At 39.0% G+C, this 13,552-nt stretch overlaps 1 protein-coding gene across 6 annotated transcripts in view; it reads left to right on the forward strand.

Annotated features, from left to right (window-relative positions):
- Positions 1-13,552, forward strand: part of FBXL17 (F-box and leucine rich repeat protein 17) — a 486,275-nt gene that overhangs the window by 320,854 nt on the left and 151,869 nt on the right. Inside the window, exon 7 of one of the 6 annotated variants that reach the window (XR_004000843.1) lies at positions 8,978-9,097. The exons of the other annotated variants lie outside the window; for them this stretch is intronic. The gene's annotated coding sequence lies outside the window, so the exon portion shown is untranslated. The remainder of the gene's footprint in view (positions 1-8,977; positions 9,098-13,552) is intronic. 6 annotated transcript variants of the gene reach the window in all.

Below are 13,552 nucleotides of genomic sequence, written 5' to 3' on the forward strand. Positions count from 1 at the left end.
TTGACTCTGACTTTTCATCATAATATGGTCCAGTTCTCAGATACCAATGTACTAAACATCTTGTAAAAAACTGAAATATAAAGACTGATAGAAACATAAGCTGAGAAAGCTCTGCATTGTCACCAATAGACATGATTCTGCTATCATGCAGACAGATCAGTATGAATCTGAGTGATCCTATATGCAAAATAATTTTGTGGTATTTAGATGTTGTTTGTAATTATTAGAACTGGGAGCACTGGCTGTTGGGAGTCTGAAAGGACAGGAAACAGGAAGGAGGGGAGACGAGTTGAGGAGACAGAGTGAGAGTTACAGAGGATGCAGCAGCAACTTGGTAAAGAGGTTTCCACTTTAAAAATAAAGTCCTGTTGAAGTTTGTTAGCACTTTGCTTGGTTGATACAACAAATTTGAACTTATAATTTAATAGAACGAGGTTACTTATGCATCCAAAATGAGTTCTGCTTTCCCTGTCTTTGAGCAACAATATTGTCTGTCTGTCCTGCAAATAATCAACTACTTAACTGTTTTGGGCTTCAAATTAAGCAGCATGAACTATATTTCATTAGGAGTTAGAGAGAGACTAATATTTCTCAAATATCCCAATCGATATTTCCTAGGTATAGCCTAAGTAAATAGTAACCACTAGCCTTGGTAAATAGTAACCACACTGAATTAGATTTTGAATAATATAAAGCAGCATGTTGAAGGTTGGGAGTATTGTTTACTCCTACTGACTACCAGACATCAGCAGAGTTGTTTACTGTCTGGGGGAAAAAGTAAGCACAAGCTTTTGTTTTCTTGATACTTATTTCTTCTCTGATTTCACAACTTTGTACGTGTAGCTTGCTTTGACTCTTAACAGAACCATTTTACCACAGGAAAAGTGAGAACTGATGGGTTTGCCATTTTAGTGACTTAGAGTGCTTTATTAATAATTATTTGGAAGTTGATATTTCCTCAGAATAGGCTGTTTAGTCTCAGGGTCTTTGACTGAAATTGTCTACCTGCCAATGAGCAGCAATAGAATCCACAAGAATTTGTTTGCCTATCTAGTACCTAGATTTTAACTGATTTACATAAGAATGGTCCATCTAGCTCAGCATCCTGTCTTCCAACAGTGGCCAATGCCAGATGCTTCAGAGGGAATGAACAGAACTGGCAATCATCAAATGATCCATTCCCTCTCATCCACTCCCAGCTTCTGTCAAACAGAGGCCAGGGATACTCAGAGTATGTATCCCTGCACATCCTGGCTAATAGCATCAATGGGGCTATCCTCCAGAAAGTCATCCAGTCCTTTTTTCTTAACCCTGTTATCATTTTGACCTTCACAATATCCCCTGGCAGAGAGTTCCACAGATTGAACAGTGTGCTGTGTGAAGAAGTACTTCCTTTTGTTTGTTTTAAACCTGCTGCCTATTAATTTCATTGGGTGACCACTAGTTCTTGTGTTAAGTGAATGAGTAAATAACGCTTCCTTATTTACTTTCTCCATACCAGTCATGATTTTATAACCTCTATCATATCCACCCTTAGCTGACTCTTTTCCAAGCTGAAATGTCCCAGTCCTATTAATCTCTCCTTGTATGGAAGCTGTTCCATATCCCTAATAATTTTGGTGCCCTTTTCTGTACCTTTTACAATTCCAATATATCTTTTTTTGGATGGAGCAACCAGATCTGCATAAAGTATTCAAGATGTGGGTATACCATGGATTTATATAAAGGCAATATGATTTTTCTGTCTTGTTATTTATCCCTTTCTTAATAATTCCCAACATTTTGTTAGTTTTTTTTTAACATTGAGTGAATGTTTTCCAATTTTTTTCTTGAGTGGTAACAGCTAATTTAGACTCCATCATTTTGCAGTTCTCCACTGTGCATTATGTTGCATTTATCAACACTGAATTTCATCTGCCATTTTGTTGCCCAGTCACCCAGTTTTGTGAGATTCCTTTGTAATCCTTTGCAGTCTGCTTTGGACTTAACTATCTTGAATAGTTTTGTATCCTCTGCAAATTTTGCCACCTCACTGTTTACCCATTTTCCCAGATCATTTATGAATATGTTGAACAGCACTGGTCCCAGTACAGACCCCCCCAAAGAACATCACTATTTAGCTCTCTCCATTCTGAAAACTGACCATTTATTCCTATCCTTTATTTCCCATCTTTTGACCATTTACTGATCCACCTTCCTTCATGTCCCATGACAGCTTACTTTGCTTAAGAACCTTTGGTGAGGGACTTTGTCCAAGACTCTCTAAAAATCCAAGTATCCTATATCCACTACTAGATCACCCTTGTCCACAGGTTTGTTGCCCCCTGAACGAATTCTAGTAGATAGGTGAGGCATGATTTCCCTTAAGCCATGTTTACCCTTTCCCAGCAAATTGTGTTAATCTATGTGTCTAATAGGTATGTTCTTTACTATAGTTTCAACCAGTTTGCCTGGTACTGAAGTTAGGCTTATTGGCCTGTAATTGCCAGGGTTGTCTCTGGAGCCTTGGCATCATATTAACTATCCTCCAGTCATCTGCTATAGAAGCTGATTTAAATGATAGGTTACATACCACAGTTAGTAGTTCTGCAATTTCGTATTTGAGTGTCTTGAGAATTCCTGGGTGAATACCATCTGGTTCTAGTGACTTATTACTGTTTAATTTATCCGTTTGTTCCAAACCCTCCTCTTATGACACCTGAATCTGGACAGTTCCTCAGATTTGTCATTTAAAAATAATGTTTCAGGTGTGGGGATCTCTCTCACTTCCTCTGCAGTGAAGACTGATGCAAAGAATTCATTTAGTTTCTCAGCAAAGGCCTTATCTTCCTTGAGTGCTCCTTTAGCACATCGTCTAATGGCTCCATTGATGTTTAGCAAGCTTCCTTCTTCTGATGTACTTACATTTTTTTTTGCGATTACTTTTATAGACTTTGACTAGTTGCTCTTGAAAATCTTTTTTAGCCTTCCTAATTATATTTATATTTTATATATGGGAATTATTTTGATTCAGGGATACAATCTGTGTTCTTCTGTATCTCATTACAACTACTCAATGATAAAGTTTCCAATTGGGGCAAATTAGTCACACTACCTAAATATAGCTTTAAAAAAACTTATCCTTTGGTTTTCTGTCTAATTACATAATTTCTCAACAAGATTTCATTATTCATTTTAGGACTTTGGGAAAAGCAGACATTTTTAAATACTAGGCAATATTTAAAATATGTATTTGCAAAACACAATTGGCAGCATACTAAGATCACAATATAAAGAAAGAAACTCTCCCATCCTAGTCCAGAAGAAAATATTTTGCTAGCATCACTTCTGAATTACGGATGTAATTTTATATTCTATAAAGCAGAGACAGCGTCATCAGGCATTTTTCTCAAGTAATGTACTAGTGATAGGAGTACTAGATAGGCAACCTTCTTGAAGGAAATTCTTAATTGATTAATTAATAGGTCCTGAAATCTTGCCTTTAGACATTTTATAAGAGTCACAGCAGCCTGGCTATACATCATTTCTAGATTTAAAGTGAGTGAAACATCTTACAACTGCGGTACACCTATCAAGATTTATAGTAGTATTTCAGTCCAAATCGAGAGCTGTAAGTTTATACAGAAATTTCATATCAGTTTTAGGTGTAGGGTACTGAACTTCATATAAGATTTGTATGCTGAACATTTCCTATATGTTTGTTAGTATTGCATGACATAAGAGTTCAGAGTGATCATTTTGTGAGACGTGTTTGCCCAGGGTGCTAAGGTGTTTTTGTCTTTTATTGTGTTTTTGTGTGAGTTCGTTTGAGAGAGTAGTGATTCCACTCTATTTAGTTAAAACTCTCTTGTTTCAAACTGGAACAGGTACAGAGAAGGGCTACTATGATGATCCGAGGAATGGAAAGCCTGTCTTATGAAAGGAGACTGAAAGAACTTGGCTTGTTTAGCCTAACCAAAAGAAGGCTGAGAGGAGATATGATTTCTCTTTATAAATATGGAAAAGGGATATATATCAGAGGGATAAATATCAGGGAGGGAGAGGAATTGTTTAAGCTTAGTACCAGTGTGGACACAAGAACAAGTGAATATAAACTGGACACTAGGAAGTTTAGACTTGAAATTAGATGAATGTTTCTAGCCATTAGAGGAGTGAAGTTCTGGAACAGCTTTCCAAGGGGAGTAGTGGGGGCAAAAGACATATCTGGCTTCAAGACTAAGCTTGATAAGTTTGAGGGGATGGTATGATGGGATAGTGTAATTTTGGCAATTAATTGATCTTTGATTATTAGCAGGTAAATATGCCCAGTGGTCTGTGATGGGATGTTAGATAGGGTGGGATCTGAGTTGCTACAGAGAATTCTTTCCTGAGTGCTGGCTGATGAGTCTTGCCCACATGCTCAGGGTTTAACTGATCGCCATATTTGGAGTCGGGAAGGAATTTTCTTTCAGGGAATATTGGCAGAGGCCCTTGAATTTTTTCACTTTCCACTGCAGCATGGGGCACGGGTCACTTGCTGGAGGATTCTCTGCATCTTGAGGTCTTTAAACCACGATTTGAGGACTTCAGTAACTCAGACATAAGTTAGGGGTTTGTTGCAGGAGTGGGTAGGTGAGATTCTGTGTCCTGCATTGTGCAGGAGGTCAGACTGGATGACCATAATGGTCCCTTCTGACCTTAAGTCTATGACTCTATGAATCTATGTTCTGCTGTATTCATTTCTGAAAGGGTGGAAAGAATTAAAATTCTGGGGGTTTGGGTTCCATTTCTGTGAGGCACAATCAGTAACAGTAATTGGCCCAATTATGGTAATGGTTTTACAGTAGATACCAACTCAGCGATATTGATGGGTGAACCTGAATAGAATTGGTTAAGATAAGGATTTAGAAGTTTAGTTGCTTTCTAAAGCTTCACCAGATTTATTTGGTCTGGAAATTGAGCTGTGAATCTAGTGAGAACAGAGTTTTTTGTGAAACTCAGCCTAGAAATGATGTGCATATTTTTTAACAGCGAGGGTAATGAGCCATTGGAACAACTTACTAAAGGCTGTGGTGGATTCTCCATCATGGGAAATTTTAAAATCATGAATGGATGTTTTTCTAGAAGAGATACTTTAGTTCAAGCACAAGTATTGGAATTGAAGCAAAAATTAATACAGGGAAATCCTGTGTTATGCAGAAGGTCAGATGATGAACACAATAGTCCCTTCTGGGCCCTAAAATGAACCTATGAAAGTGTTCAGTGTGATCAGAAGTAGCACCTGTGATGGGACTCTGGGTACTTAAAAGCAGCAAAGAGTCCTGTGGCTCCTTATAGACTAACAGATGTTTTGGAGCATGAGCTTTCGTGGTTGAATACCCACTTTGTCAGATGCATGTAATGGAAATTTCCAGGGGCAGGTATATATATGCAGGCAAGCTAGAGATAATGAGGTAGCTCAGTCAGGGAGGATGAGGCCCTGTTCTAGCAGTTGAGGTGTGAAAACCAAGGGAGGAGAAACTGGTTCTGTAATTGGCAAGCCATTCACAGTCTGTTTAATCCTGAGCTGATGGTGTCAAATTTGCAGATGAACTGAAGCTCAGCAGTTTCTCTTTGAAGTCTGGTCCTGAAGTTTTTTTGCTGCAGGATGGCCCCTTAAGGTCTGCTATAGTGTGGCCAGGGAGGTTGAAGTGTTCTCCTACAGGTTTTTGTATATTGTCATTCCTAATATCTGATTTGTGTCCGTTTATCCTTTTCCATAGCGACTGTCCAGTTTGGCCAAAGTACATAGCAGAGGAGCATTGCTGGCATATGATGGCATATATTACATTGGTGGACGTGCAGGTGAATGAACCGGTGATGGTGTGGCTGATCTGGTTAGGTCCTGTGAGGGTGTCACTGGTGTAGATATGTGGGCAGAATTAACATCGAGGTTTGTTGCATGGATTGGTTCCTGAGCTAGAGTTACTATGGTGCGGTGTGCAGTTACTGGTGAGAATATATTTCAGGTTGGCAGGTGGCCTGTGGGCGAGGACTGGCCTGCCATCCAAGGCCTGTGAAAGTCTGGGATCATTGTCCAGGATGGGTTGTAGGTCCCTGATGATGCGTTGGAGAGGTTTTAGCTGGGGACTGTATGTGATGGCCAGTGGAGTCCTGTTGGTTTCTTTCTTGGGTTTGTCTTGCAGTAGGAGGCTTCTGGGTACACGTCTGGCTCTGTTGATCTGTTTCCTTATTTCCTCCTGCGGGTATTGTAGTTTTGAGAATGCTTGGTGGAGATTTTGTAGGTGTTGGTCTCTGTCTGAGGGGTTAGAGCAGATGCGGTTGTACCTCAGTGCTTGGCTGTAGACAATGGATCTTGTGATGTGCCCGGGATGGAAGTTGGAGGCATGAAGGTAGGCATAGCAGTCGGTAGGTTTTCGGTATAGGGTGGTGGTAATGTGACCATCATTTATTTTCACCGTGGTGTCTAGGAAGTGGACCTCCCGTGTAGATTGGTCCAGGCTGAGGTTGATAGTGAGGTGGGAGCTGTTGAAATCATGGTGGAATTTTTCCACCTTCCCATATGTCCAGATGATGAAAATGTCATCAATGTAGCATAGGTAGAGAAGGGGCGTGAGTGGACGAGAGCTGAGGAAGCGTTGTTCCAGGTCGGTCTGGGTACTTAGATACAGGTCCTTGCTGAGACCTGCGCTGTATGAACACAGAACATTTTGATTAGTTTTCTTAAAACTTCAAAGTGTTATGTGTTGGGTGAAGGTTTCTGTTCATTCCTATTTCATTAAAAAAATGCACTCCACTCTTCTAGAAGAATATTTATTTTAGAAAAGCATTTTTAAAGGTTCAAGTATAATGCAATACCCTTTATAGACAGCTTCTGCACATTAAACAAGATCATTTTACTTGCTGTAGAGAACAGCTGGTTTTGAGTATTCTGTTTACTAATATGCCCGAAACAAGATGACACAAAAGCATTTAACAAAAAAGCTTAAACCCATCATCACGGATTCTAAATTATTCTTATATATGAAGGCCTCTTAAACTCTTGCGCCACAAAGAGGTCTGAAGTAAACTGTCATAATGCTTAAGATGCAGACTAGTTGTAGCCATGCTGGTCCCAGGATATTAGAGAGACAAGGTGGATGGGTGATATCTTTTATTGACCCAACTTGTGTTGGTGAGAGAGACAAGCTTTCGAACCACACAGAGCTCTTTCTTGAAAGCTGGTCTCTCACCAACAGACGTTGGTCCAATAAAAGATCTTATCTCACCCAGCTTGTCTCCCTAATAATATGTAACAGGCAGAAGGAAGTGGAACCAACCTTGTTAGGAGAGGTTCTGTGCCTGGCCAGAGTTTAAAGCTGTCTGTCCCTACTTTTATTAGGGAAGAGTTTTGTCTAGCATTCTCAGGAGTGAATCTTTTTTGCACCCATAGGAGATGATGCACCAATGCTTAATAGATCCCTGAATCTTTCTCCATGTATGAGATCAAATAATTATACTTGGCACTTAAAAAATGCCTTTCATTTAAGGATCTCAAAGCCCTTTTCAGCATGAATTATCCTCACTGTATAATTGCCATTTTATAAATTAAATCAAGCCAAAGGGAGGTGAAGTGTTTTACCCAAATTCACAGTTGCTTGCAAAGCTAGAAATACAATCCAGATATCCTGACTCCCAAGTCCTGGCTCTAATCCCTATTCAATGCTCACCACTAAAATTTTTACAGTTTTGCCATTACAAATAGGTAATATTACCATCGTTTTCCTTATACTTATGCATGGGGAATGCCATAATGTGTGAATTATGTGGAAAGGCATTTGTACAGATTGTGGTGGTGACAACTGTATCTTGCCATCTCCCAGATGTAACACAGAGTTATCCATTTAAATCATAAATAAAATTGACCAACGTGCAAGTAGTATGCAGGTTTCTCAAGAAAGCACTAAAGAGCACTTAGTCTTGACCTTAAGCAACATAAATCTAAGTTACTAAAGAGCAATCTTGTACTTAAAAGGAGATCTTGTTTAAATCAGTTATTGATAGGCATACAGAAAAAGTGGAGGGGATGAGGGAGAGCGGCTCTTTGAGCAAAATAACCTGGTTTCCTTTTTAAAATCCTTTAGAGGGCATAATAATTAAGTGCTTTATTGTGTTTTTTAAAACATAGTCTGGGAATGTGGGTGGGGAAGTGCACTATCCTGGCAGCAGTTCCTTAGGGCCTGATTTCCATGTCACTTACACTAGTCTACTCTTATTTACTTCTTGGTTTACATCAGCGTGAGAGGCGAATCAGGCCATCTGGCATATATGGAGACATAATACCTTAATAAATGACGAAGGTGCAGCCAAGTGTGCAATGAGCATTCTATCTACAGCAGCTGAGTTTTGCAGGTTGGCATAGAATGAAGAGCCAGGCCATGTCCTGTCCCACTCTGGCCCCTTTGGTAATTCTAGCACTGGTGACTCTAAGAGATTCTCCTGATGCTTGTACTTTGGAAATGCAAGAACTGAGATGTTGGCTGTCACTTACCCCGGGTAGAAAGAGAGGCCCATAACGCACTCTTCCTCCCTTCCCTCTTCTGTATGTCCATGCAGGGCTAGCCCCTATCTAGCCTCATATTACATCCTTGTCATTTAACCTAATAATATACAATAGCAAAACTAAAATGTTTAAAAAGGAAGGCATTATTTATTTGTTCAGTATAAGCAAAAGTCACTGCTGGCAAAAATTTTCCAACTCTATTGTAGTCAGTGGAATTGATTGCTCTTGTTTATTCAGAGGAGATATTGGCCCTGTGAATTTAAGATGTGACGCTTGATGTTCTTACTGTTAAAAAGCTTGATGGCCTCTTTTCATGTTTCATCCATGTTTCAAAAGCTTCTAGAAAATGGATAAAATGTAGCATTTAATTGTCTTGCAATCTCTAGCATCCCTAGTTGTGGACTTTTCTCTCAAGGTACATCCAAACAAGTCCTAAATCTTTATTATTTTCCACAGTTGCTGCTATTCTGTAAATCTGTTGTAACAGCACCTACTACTTCCAGTCAAGTGGGAAAGCCACCTCCAGTACTATTAATGTGTAGGCCTGTAAGGAGAATGACTGCACCACAACTAAAGGTGAGGCAGAATTTGTGTGGGCTTACCCAAAGAAAGACAGCTCTGCTTTGTGGTTGGGGGCAGGGGGAGAGAGAGAGAGGGGAAGAAGGTCAGAAACTGCTGCAAAAGGTGCTCGGTGGTCAACTTTGCAGCAATGACTCACCCCCCCTACCCCCACCCTTAGGAATGTGGGTGGGGCAAGTCTCAATGTGAAAGCAGCAAGGAAGCCAGCACTGACCCACCCTCCCCTAGTAGGCAGCAAGTAGAGGCGAATGGCAGGCTGGGTTTGGACCTGCTGTGGGCATTACGCTAGTCGCCCCTTTTAAAGGGCAGCTGGGAAAGAATTTTTCCCATGCTACCAGAATTGGCTTTGGTGGAGTGTGGTTTTTTTGCCTTCCTCACAGCGAGTGTGAGGATGGACCTTTTCTGGTGAATAGAAAAGGTGGTAGGCCATATGTCGCAACTTAGTTTGTAATATTAGGCGGATGTTCAGTGCACGTACTCCATAGGGAGAGCAGACAGTGACCAGATAAATGGCCTGGTAAAGGACTTAAAAAGAGGTTCTCGATAAAGAAACAGAATTTCTCGATAAAGAAACAGAATAGGTGAAGGGGTTCAGGGACTCATCCTGAGGGAGCCTCCCCCCCTCCATTCTCATAGCCCTCCTTAAGCCTCTTGTGAGGCTGGTGGATGTTAAGGTCCAAGCCATGGGGAAGCTGGGGGACTTGTATAGAAACAAAGGGGTGCTGGTGGAAGCCCTGGAGAATTGATTTGAATAAGCATGGATTTGCCTGCACTGTACACTTTATCTGCCAGGTAGTCCCAGACATCTATATAATAAAGTTGTGGCCTGATAAGAACCCATAACAAGTCTCCTGTCCTCCTTGTGGTATACCCAGACAATGAGACAAATAGCTGACTGTCCCCTTCTTTTCTGTTTCTCAGTCCCCCAAATTAATACAAATCAATTGCTAGTGTTCCACACAGTTAGGGTAGCAAAAATTCTAAAGACATTTAATTTTAAAAACTACTAGAAATTTGAAAATAATTGCACATTCTGATGTTATTTTGAATCTCATCAAGCCATGTATTAATGTGTCTCTAATGGCATGATTTCTTTTCACACCTCTACGGTAGTTGAAACTCAGTTCTTTTAAGTGAGATCTCCTAACTAGTGTATGGCAGTTCCAAATAGCTTCTCTTGGGCCTGAAGTGCATCACAAACGGTAACAATGTCTCCTAGGAACACTTTTATTGCAAGTACTGTAGTCATATATCCTCATTAGTTCCTTTAAATTGTCACTAATGCCATGTTCCAAGCTTTTGAGAAGTAGACCAAAACCAGAAAAAGTAGGTATCTATGTAGAATAGACAATTATTTTTCATAATTAAAGACTCCTTTGAATGCCTTTGATAGTTGTGAAGCTTACACAGTTTAATTTATTGACCATTACCACTCACTTAAGTCAGAGGGTTTAGTGATTTGTTGCCTAGGAAAAGAGAAGAAATATTTTGTCATGGCAGATGATTCATTTTCTAAATTTGTGATTTTTTTAAACATTATTTTTATTCTTTAAATTTTGCACAAACTATGAGCAAAATAAGAAAAACATAAAATGTTTAAACATGTTGTGTGTACTCTTATATGGGTACCATCAAAACCAATAGACCTCAATTTTTGCTTTGGTCTGAGTGTGTCCAGATCATGCTGTTTTTCTGCTACACTGTCAGCACAGTTCTTGAGAGGATGACAGTTTTTGGAGACTATTTGCCTTGCAGACACTCTAAAGGAATGATTTTTTCAACATTTCATTACTCTTCCTGCTTGTGCATGTAGAATTGAGAAGGGCTGAGTAAAGATATAGCACAATATACATGTGCACTGTTGCACACTATCTCCAGGATTTGTCAACAGTGGTCCTTCTAATTTAGGAAGCTGAGATTTTAACAGTATTGCAGTTGTTTTTTGTCAAGTTCTCATACTTTCCAGAAATATGAAGGCATTTTTAACTGATAGGTGCAAGAGGCAGTTTTGATCCTGCCATCCTGAGAACACCACTGAACTTTGGGAGTTTGAAACTCCATTCATCATCACGTTACTGAACAGATTCTGGTTGCCTACAAATTCATGACACATTTCGTATTGTAACACTTCATATTTACATTAGTTATTTTCTTCCTCTGCAAAATATTATTTGATTGATTTTGTACTGTGAAATCATTTTGTGCTATTTGGCTTTTCCTGAGCTCTGTACATTTACTTGTTCAGGATACCAACTTTATCAAATTTGATAAAAACTAACTGCATATCAGACTGTCAGAGAGTAGTCTTCATAAAACTTAAGATGGATGTGGAAAAGGCTTGGCAAGATGGCACAAGGTCTTTTCCTTGTCAGATTGAGTGAATGAATAATTATACTCCTCCCCCAAAACACATGATTTATAGTTCACTCTTCATTTGGAATTTTTCATGCATTAGATGGTTCTAAAGAGTTCTCTTTCTTTAGAAAAGTCACAGCTCAATTCAGAAGATTATATTTTTAGTGTTCTCAGTTCCTGAGTATCTTGTTTACTATTCTGTAAGCTCTACTAATTGAATTTGATTAGGAACAATTCATTGTTGTGGTTATAAAATTGAGGGCCTAGAGGTGCTCAAAAGAATATGTACATGTCGAGTGTATTTTCGTAGTCTGGGAAAAACAAAAAAAATTTTCATTATTCCAAGACTCACTCCTATTTCCAAAATGTTTGCTCTTTCTGTAAATAAATTGACATTAAATAATGAATTGTTCAAAATAATATTTTTTTTAAATCTAACAGTTTATGAAGATTGGTACAAATCAGCTAGAGTATAAACTTAATGTCTTAAAAAGACAGATATGGCTATAATCTGGGGTAATTTTTTGATGGATTATAGCAAACAGACTAAATATGACTTGATCCTTACTTTGTAGAAAAGGTTAATGTCATTTGGTGCTTTTACCCTTTTTCTTTGATTTCATTTTTAACAATGATTAATAAAGGTAGAGGCAATGAATATACAACTACTTTCCCCTCTCCCTTTCATATTGTAAGGGACTTGTTCACCAGCGTAACTGTAATATGTATTCTTTCCCATACAAGTTGATTAGTATGTGGGGGAGGCGTTTTAAAGTGTTTTTGATATCCCTACAAATTAATTTACATGTCAGTGAGCTACAGAAGGGAACTAAAAGTGAAAATTAAATGGTGGAGCATAGCAGGCAGCTGACAGCAAATTTAAGCCTTTCTGTAGTATTGTTCTAGCTATGTTAAAGATTGCATGCTCTCAAATAAATGTGTGATCAATTAATTTATATGGATGCCCCAGGTGATTCAGTGTTTTCATAAAACAAAAAATGGGCACATTTTGACAATGGGTTTTATATATTCAAATGTAGTGCAATCAGCTGAAAATTGTGAAAAATTCACTCGGATTATAGAAAGTTGAACTGTGTTTTCAATTTAAATTCTGTGGAGTTGCTCAGAAAACCTTAAAGGATTCCACAAGCCATGCAATGGGGGTTCAACTCTCACAGTTAGAATAGCACAATTGGGGAAAATTAAGGAATAGGCAATATATGCAAGTCCCTTGGGTCCTAGTTAGTGAACTCGTGATTATGTTAAAATTTAAGCTTTCATTAAAAATAATGCAATCTTGTATTTATGCTCATGGAGAAAAGTTTGAAAATATAAACTGAGTGTAAATTAGTGCAGTGCATCTGCCTGAGTCTTCAGTCAACCTGAAAAACAGTTCTGAGAAACATAAATTGCCTCCAGAATTGGGTGCTCCTGATACTGCCCTTCCAAGAGTGGAGGAGGGCACTGACAACCATCACAGCCCAGGATTTTATGGGAAAGGGGACCTTCACTGCCATTACCCAGTCATGGCTCTGCTGGTATTGATGTTGGCATCAATACCCATACAGATTCTTAAATGAATGGAGGCTGAGACTTCCCTCTTCTGCAATAAACCGCAGCCTGCCTAAATCAGGAAGTGGTGGGGAAGTCCAGACTACCCAAAGAGGACTAGTGGTGGGAAGCCCAGAAACCTCTCCTAATGCCATTCCTAAGACATGTGGGGCCATGACATGGTAGGAGGAAGCCATTTAGGAGAATGGATTGCCTTCACCTGGCCTGAACATGGCGTGTTTGCAATTTTCATAATTGACAACAAAATGAAAAACTAGGTTGTTTCTTTGGTTTGACTCTCTTCAGGTAGTAATGTTCAAGATTAATTTATAATGCTGTGTGCTTGCCCAGTTAATCTTTTCTTGGTAAACACCTGACATAATTATAAAAAATTCTAAACCTTGTAGAATATATTATTGTGTCTAATGAGACGTAAATATTTTTTTCCAAAATTAGAAGTTGACCCAAAGTGTAGTGTATGTAAAACATTTTCAAATTAGGATTGGAACTTCAGTTCTCTGCCTCATGGTTTACCCCATAAATATT

Source organism: Gopherus evgoodei, chromosome 6 (genome assembly GCF_007399415.2).
Source record: "Gopherus evgoodei ecotype Sinaloan lineage chromosome 6, rGopEvg1_v1.p, whole genome shotgun sequence".
Taxonomy (NCBI): domain Eukaryota; kingdom Metazoa; phylum Chordata; order Testudines; family Testudinidae; genus Gopherus; species Gopherus evgoodei.